Source organism: Eurosta solidaginis, chromosome 4, assembly GCF_040869045.1.
Source record: "Eurosta solidaginis isolate ZX-2024a chromosome 4, ASM4086904v1, whole genome shotgun sequence".
In the NCBI taxonomy this organism is placed as follows: domain Eukaryota; kingdom Metazoa; phylum Arthropoda; class Insecta; order Diptera; family Tephritidae; genus Eurosta; species Eurosta solidaginis.
Window position 1 is genome coordinate 65831660 of NC_090322.1, and position 8057 is coordinate 65839716.

The 8057-nt window shown below is 39.1% G+C and overlaps 1 pseudogene; it reads right to left on the reverse strand.

Annotated features, from left to right (window-relative positions):
• LOC137248539 (piggyBac transposable element-derived protein 4-like) overlaps positions 1 to 7819 on the reverse strand; it is a 71590-nt pseudogene extending 63771 nt beyond the window's left edge.
• Between the last annotated feature and the right edge of the window lie 238 nt (positions 7820 to 8057).

Here is an 8057-nt window from a genome sequence, read left to right on the forward strand (position 1 = left end):
GATGTGCATTCACGTCACTGCTTAGATCGGCTTAGAGCTGGCAGCACTCCTTAGTTTTGCTAATATTCGTAACACTGCCCTCCACCTAGGTCTGATCGTCCCGATCAGACAAATCTCTCGATCTAAACGCTGCTAGCATCGCCAAATGTACCACTCTTCTACTCCGTGGTTTCTCAATGCTTTGTATGCGGTAGATGGTATCACTGAGCTTCTTCACAATCTTGTACGGGCCTTCCCAACTGCACCGAAATTGGGCTGGGACACCTTTCCGCCGGTGAGGGTTGTTTAACAGTACCAAATCTCCATTCCGGAAACCTTCCGAATTATTTTCCCTGTCGTACCTGTGTTCCATCTTACTACTCATTATTCTGGATCGTTCTCTCGCACTCTGTTGCTTGGCCGATGAACTACTTCGTAGAGCTTGCGCTGGACGGATTTGCTTTGCATAATCAGTATCGTTCCCACGTTTCCCCACAGTAGTGCGCTCTGGATTGAAACTACCCTCGCCTTCCTTCTCGAAAATTCGTTGCTTCATTTTCCTGCGTCTTTTAGGTTTTGTCAATGCCAGTGTTTCTCTCGCAGGTACTTTTGATTTTGATTTATTTGGCCCATTCGATCTATCAACCTTTGCCTTCGACTTCCGTGGCCTTCGTCGAGTCTTCTCCACCAGTACCCGATTACTGCTGAACCCTTTTTCCAAACTAAAGTTAAGTGGCACATCTTGGTTCTCATAACGCATCACCCTTCTCTGCATATCGATCTTGATGTCATGGTCGATTAAGAAGTCCACTCCAATTATGATTTCATCAACAATTTCTGCCACTCTAAAATTGTGTACTACCATGACGTTCCCAATTGCGACTTCACATTCTACTTCTCCAATTACCTGGGTGTCCTCTTCCGTGGCTGTACGTAATCTTGCTCCAAGCAATGGTCTTATCTTTTTGTTGACTAAATCCGCTCGAATGATGGAATGAGATGCACCCGTATCTACAGTCAATAACCGTTCCTTTCCGTCCACATGTCCTCCAACAGTAAGGTTGCTCGATCTTCTTCCAATCTGCGAGATAGAGATTATGGGGCATTCAATTGCGGGAGCCAACTGTCGCCCCTTGCGGCTGACTCGATTTAGTTTAACGATTGAGTGGTCTTGGATATTTGCTCATCACCTTCCGCTCTGCGTTTACGACCACCCACATTGTTGGAGCTATTGGGACCGCTGCTGCAATGTCGTGCAATATGACCTGGGTTGCCGCACTTGAAACATTTAATAACTCCGGCATTTTTCTGTTGTGATCCCTTCAGTGCTTCCAAAATAGTGTCTACCCAATCTGGTCTTTCCACTTCTACACGATGAGCTTTGTATGCTGGTTTACTCAATAGTGAGGCCGTTTCCTGAGTCAATGCATGTGATACCGTTTCAGAAAATGTCAGCTTTGGGTTTGCGTATGTAGCTCGCTTCGTTTCCACGTCCCGTATGCCATTTATGAAACTCTGGATTTTTACCCTTTCAGTGTATTCCACGGGTGCGTCCGCATTTGCAAGATGAGCCAATCTTTCAATATCTGAAGCAAACTCCTGCAATGTTTCATTTGCTTTTTGGTAGCGGTTTTGCAACTCAATTTGGAATATCTGTTTCCTATGCTCGCTTCCATAACGTCGTTCTACAGCAGCCATCAATGCTTCATAATTGTTCCGCTCTCCTTCGGGAATCGTCTGTAGAATTTCCGCTGCTGGCCCCTTCAATGCCACGAATAGTGCAGCAACTTTATCTTCCGCATTCCAGTTGTTCACTGCTGCGGTCTTCTCAAACTGTAGCTTAAAGACCTGGAAAGGAACAGAACCGTCAAAGGATGGTGTTTTTACCTTTGTATTGCTTGCTGAAACAGCTGGGCGGTTTAATTGCAACTCTTGTATACGACCTCTCAAAGCATCCACCTCGGCTTCGATTTTTTCCTCAAACTGCGTTATTTTCTCGTCCATACGTGCTTCGAGTTTTGATGATATACGCGCCTCTTGTGCTTCGAGTTGTACTGTTATGCGTGCCTCTTGTGCTTTCAGTTGTGTCTCCATTTTTGATGTAATCTGTGTCGACATTTCTGACATACGCGTTTCTTGTGCTTCAATCTTGGATGTTATGCGTGTCTCCTGCGATTCTAGTTGTGATGCCATATATGTCTTCTGTTCTTCCATCTTGGATGTTATACGGTTCTCCTGCGATTCCATATATGTCTGCTGTTCTGCCAGTTGAGATGACACTGTCGATGTTTGAGCAGATATTGCAGCTAAAATCATGTTCAAGTCTGTACTGGTAACCGTCTGCGATGTTTCGTTCTTCTCTTCAATTTTTGTTGTCTCCTCGCCATCAAGATGAAAGACATGCTCTTCCACATCAATTCCTTCTGCTTCCATTGCTTCTCGTAGCCGTGCCTGAAGTTCGAGTTTAACGCCGCTTGTATTCAATCCACGGCTCTCCAACTCCTTCTTCAGTTGCGGGATCTTCAATTCACTTAACTTTGCCATGCCCTTGTTGTCCTCTAGAATTTATTCAACAATTCCTCTTCTGACACCAATTGTAACGAATTTTTATTTGCAAATCCTCTTATTTGCCCTTTTGCTAGGATCGTATCGCTAAACTGTTGAATAAATAACTCCAATATTGAATAACGGAAAAATGGCCTTTATTAAAATACTTCACAATAACACTCAAACTGTGCAACGAATAGCTTAATAACCAAACTCATATCTTAAAGGAAACTGACTTTCAAAATAATAGTGCTATTGCTCGCTAGATATCGTCTTACTCGTAACTGCTTGACAATTCAAATCAAACTGAATTACTTCTTACTCGCTGGCGCCGCTTTTATAGTTTACGCTGCATACTTCTAGGCTCTTCGATTTCCAGAAGTTACTAGTTGTTTCGGCTACAAAATCGCCAGCCACAACTACGTGCACAAATTATTGCTCTCTCTTGTGACAACTCAGATAAGGTATATGCATGTGTTTGTAGTTTACAGTCTCCCGCACACACATAAGCGTATAAGTAAATTCATCGGTGTGTGACATCTCATCTCTTGCTGCCTTGTATGTAAATGTTGCTCGTCGGAATGTGTACATATGTGTAGACGCAATTATTTATTCGTTTATGTAGATACATAATGATTGAATTATTGATGTGCATTCACGTCACTGCTTAGATCGGCTTAGAGCTGGCAGCACTCCTTAGTTTTGCTAATATTCGTAACAATATTATAATACTTTATTACTGGGGACGAATATTAGACGCGTTTTGGCCACGGTTTCAATAATCTGAACACGTTTTCGCCTTTGGATTATTGATTTACGAAACGTATAAAAAAAACGAAAGGTATTAATGAGTATTTTAAAAGGGACTGGGCCATAATTCTATAGGTGGAGGCCTTTTCGAGATATCGCCATAAAGGTGGGCCAGGGGTGACTCTAGAATTTGTTTGTACGATATGGGTATTAAATGAAAGGTGTTAATGAGTGTTTTAAAAGGGAGTGGGCCTTAGTTCTATGGGTGGACGCCTTTTCGAGATATCGGCATAAAGGTGGATCAGGGGTGATTCTAGAATTTGTTTGTACGATATGGGTATCAAATGATAGGTGTTAATGAGTATTTTAAAAGGGAGTGGGCCTTTTCGAGATATCGCCATAAAGGTGGGCCAGGGGTGACTCTAGAATTTGTTTGTACGATATGGGTATTAAATGAAAGGTGTTAATGAGTATTTTAAAAGGAAGTGGGCCTTAGTTCTATAGGTGGACGCCTTTCCGAGATATCGTTATAAAGGTAGACCAGGGTTGACTCTAGAATGCTTTTGTACAATATGGTTATCAAACGAAAGCTTATAATGAGTATTTTAAAAGGGAGTTTGCCTTAGTTCTATAGGTGGACGCCTTTTGAAGATATCACCATAAAGGTGGACCAGGGGTGACTCTATAATGTGTTTGTACGATATGGGTATCAAATTAAAGGTATTAATGAGGGTTTTAAAAGGGAGTGGTGGTAGTTGTTTATGTGAAGGCGTTTTCGAGATATCGACCAAAATGTGGACCAGGGTGACCCAGAACATCATCTGTCGGGTACCGCTTATTTATTTATATATGTAATGCTACGAACAGTATTCCTGCCAAGATTCCAAGGGCCTTGGTTTCGCCCTGCAGAACTTTTTCATTTTATTTTACTTAATATGGTAGTTGTCACACTCATTTTAAAAAGTTTTTGCGTCAATAAACCAATCCAATTACCATGTTTCATCCCTTTTTTCGTATTTGCTATAGAATTGTGGCATTTTTTTAATTTTTCGTAATTTTCGATATCGAAAAAGTGGGCGTGGTCATAGTCGGATTTCGGCCCATTTTGAAATTTTCTTTTATTTTTGTATTTTGTTGCATCTTATCATTACTGGAGTTGAATGTGGACATAATTTACTTATATACTGTAAAGATATTAAATTTTTTGTTAAAACTTGACTTTAAAAAAAAATTTTTTTAAGTGGGCGTGGTGGTTCTCCGATTTTGCTAATTTTTTTTAAGCATACATATAGTAACAGGAGTAACGTTCCTGCCAAATTTCATCATGATATCTTGAACGACTGCCAAATTACAGCTTGCAAAACTTTTAAATTACCTTCTTTTAAAAGCGAGCGGTGCCACGCCCATTGTCCAAAATTTTACTAATTTTCTATTCTGCGTCATAAGTTCAACTCACCCACCAAGTTTAATGGCTTTATCCGTCTTTGGAAATGAATTATCACACTTTTTCGGTTTTTCGAAACTTTCGATATCGAAAAAGTGGGCGTGTTTATAGTCCGATATCGTTCATTTTAAATAGCGATCTGAGATGAGTACCCAGGAACCTACATACCGAATTTCATCAACATACCTCAAAAGTTACTCAAGTTATCGTGTTAACGGGCAGACGGACGGACGCACATAGCTCAATCAAATTTTTTTTCGATACTGATTATTTTGATATATGGAAGTCTATATCTATATCGATTTCTTTATACCTGTACAACCAACCGTTATCCAATCAAAGTTAATATACAAAGTAAATAAAAATTAGAGGGGGTATGCAGACTATCGATGCTTAGCATTACGGGAGCCATGAAAACAACCCCGACGGCTGCACTGTATGCCATTCTGGACATTTCACCAGTAGACCTGGTAGCAAAGAACACAGCATTAACAACCGCAACCAGGCTCGGTGCCTCGGGGCAGCTTGAGCGCCGACCATATGGCCATAGTAGAATAGCGTCATCAATCACAAGACGAACAGACTACCTGATTCCCTATCTGCGCTTCTGGCGCGAAGGATCGAGATATTCACAAAAATAGTATTTGTGGTCCGATTTCGCTCATATTTGGAACACATAATACATACATGAATAGAAAGCGACCTATGAAAAAAAATCGCCTCTAGGTGGCGCAAGAATCGAGATATTCACACAAATCGTTTTGTGGTCCGATTTGGCTCATATTTGGAAATCATATTTCACATACATAAATAGAAACCGCTTTAGTAAAAAAAAATTCACGCTAGGTGTCGCAAAATTGAGATATTCAAAAAACTCGTACTTGTCTATCCGATATGGCTCTTTGAACAAATATTATATACAGTCCGGTAGAAGTGACATCAAAATACTTTGGAGCACATATGTAAGTTCAAATTTTGTTAGTGAAATTTCTGTAAAAAATTCATTTCCCGGTAGAAGTGACGTCAAAATACTTTGAAGCATATAAGTTCAAAATTTGCTAGTGAAATTTCAGTATACAAATTCTAGTCCCGTTAGAAAAGGCGTCAAAATACTTTGGAGCACATAAGTTCAAATTTTGTTAGTGAAATTTCATTACAAAAATTCCTTTCCCGGTAGAAGTGACGTCAGACTACTTTGGAGCACACAAATTCAAATTTTTCTAGTGAAATTTCAGTATAATAAACTAATTTAAAAAAATTGTAAGTTAAACGGTTTTATTGAAAACAATACTTACATTAAGTAATAATAATACTAAAAGATAGAAAATAATTAGGTAGGTCCTAGGTACTAATAATCACACTCCTCATCAATCTAGGGCGTTGATCGGACAATTAAATAAAAGCGTTGGGCGCGTGAAATTTCTAAAAATGTGAGGCTTAGCATAATCTGATTAACCCTCTAATGCATGAATTTTTGTTTGGCTTCAAAAAATTTAATTATATTAATTTCATGTATCTGAGCTCGAATCTGCTAATAATTTTTTAATTTGACTTTTCGTTTTCGGGAAATATTTAAAAAGTGCAGTCCGCCTTGAGGCGGACCCATGCAACAACGCCTGGATAGTTATAAAAAAGAAAACAGCAATATATTTCGAATCTTAAACATTTTTCAGAGATTTATTTCAAAATTGTTTTTATTGTTTAGTGTGGAATTCTATAAAACATTGTTTTTTTTGTAGAAACATACATTTATTTCACATTTTACACAAAATGCTTGGGTTTCTGATTTACAACCTGGATACTTGCATATTTTCTTTCCGGATCTATCTAAGAACTTGCACCAATGTCCTGATTGTCATAGCGAATGTCTATTGGTGGCATGTACGCCTTTTCGCCTTTGGTTGAGGGGAAGCTAAAGGGGGGCGACCACGTTTCGGAGACGGAGTTGAACGCATCCAACATAATACTTCTGCAACTTCTGTCCTGAACTCAGGTAGGGTATACTGCTTTTCATTAGGATTTTTATGCAACCTCTTGTACAATATATAGGAATTAACCTTAGCCACATCTAGTAAATGATAGAATAAGCGAGCTGTCCAATTTTTTGTCTTCATTCGAATATGGTATCGTCCGATAAGTCCATCCAATAAGTCGACTCCACTCATTTGTTTGTTGTATTCTTTGAGTATTGCTGGGCAGCTTAAATCAATTTTTTCTTTGTTTTTCGATCCCAAAGTGTTATTGTTGAGGGGTATGATGCGCCTTATAAAGGGTTCTGATCCCACATAACTAGAAAGAATACGAACTGGCCTTGTATCGTACCACAGAACATTGCTTACTTCCACGCCACAAACTGCTCCAACATACTGTTCGTAAAAGCCACGACTTATATTTTTCTTTTGAAGCTCAGCATCAGTAGAAAGTTTAATGTTCGGAACGCGATTTTCCCGCACTGTTCCCAATCCCTAAATCCCGCGGCTTTTCAAATAAACTAGTAGTCCTACTGATTTGTGGAAAATATCGAAGTATAGGATGTGATTTATATTGTTCGGTAAGTTTTGTGACGATCTTACAACTACGTTCGAAGCAGCTCCTAGATCACGACACTCAGGAAAGACTTTATTGTCCCCAGCGCCGCAATATAATTTGAAATTGTAAGAAAACCCCGTATAGTCGCAGAGAACAAATAACTTCGATATGGGGTTTTGCCGGCACATACTGCTCAAAAGGTTTTTTTTTGCATTTTCGAAAAACATATCTGTTCATCCACAAAAAGACGCTGAAACATAGGAATTGACCCGAAACGGTTATTGAAATGTTGAATAAGAGGTCTCGCTTTATACAATGGGTCAATCCAAGTTCACACTTCTTGTCACATAAAAAATTGTCATTAAAATGAAGTTTTGATCGGAGCTCCTCAAAACGATTACAAGTCATTGCTAAGCGTACCGGTTCCAGAGAATAATGTCCCCAATACAAGCGAGAACTCGGATACCGGAAAACTGACATGAAAAACAATATCCCCAAAAATTTTCGAAGTTCCACTTCGTCAGTTTTAAACTTTTTAGAAATATCGCTTTGGGTGGTATAAAGATTCATTTGAGTAGTTAAAGTCTGGATAAAAAAATGTATCAAACACCTGTAATATCTGGATTTACGTTCCATTAATTAATTAAAAACATACCTTTAGAAAATCGTTTGAAACAAAGTATTGAAAACAATCATATGGTGTAAATTTTTTCGAAAATCTGGGGTGTCCTTATCACCTCGAAAAAACAGTTCGTTAACGTGAAGCTGAAGGTGTGTGTTTTTCCATAAATTCATTGTCAGATGGTAA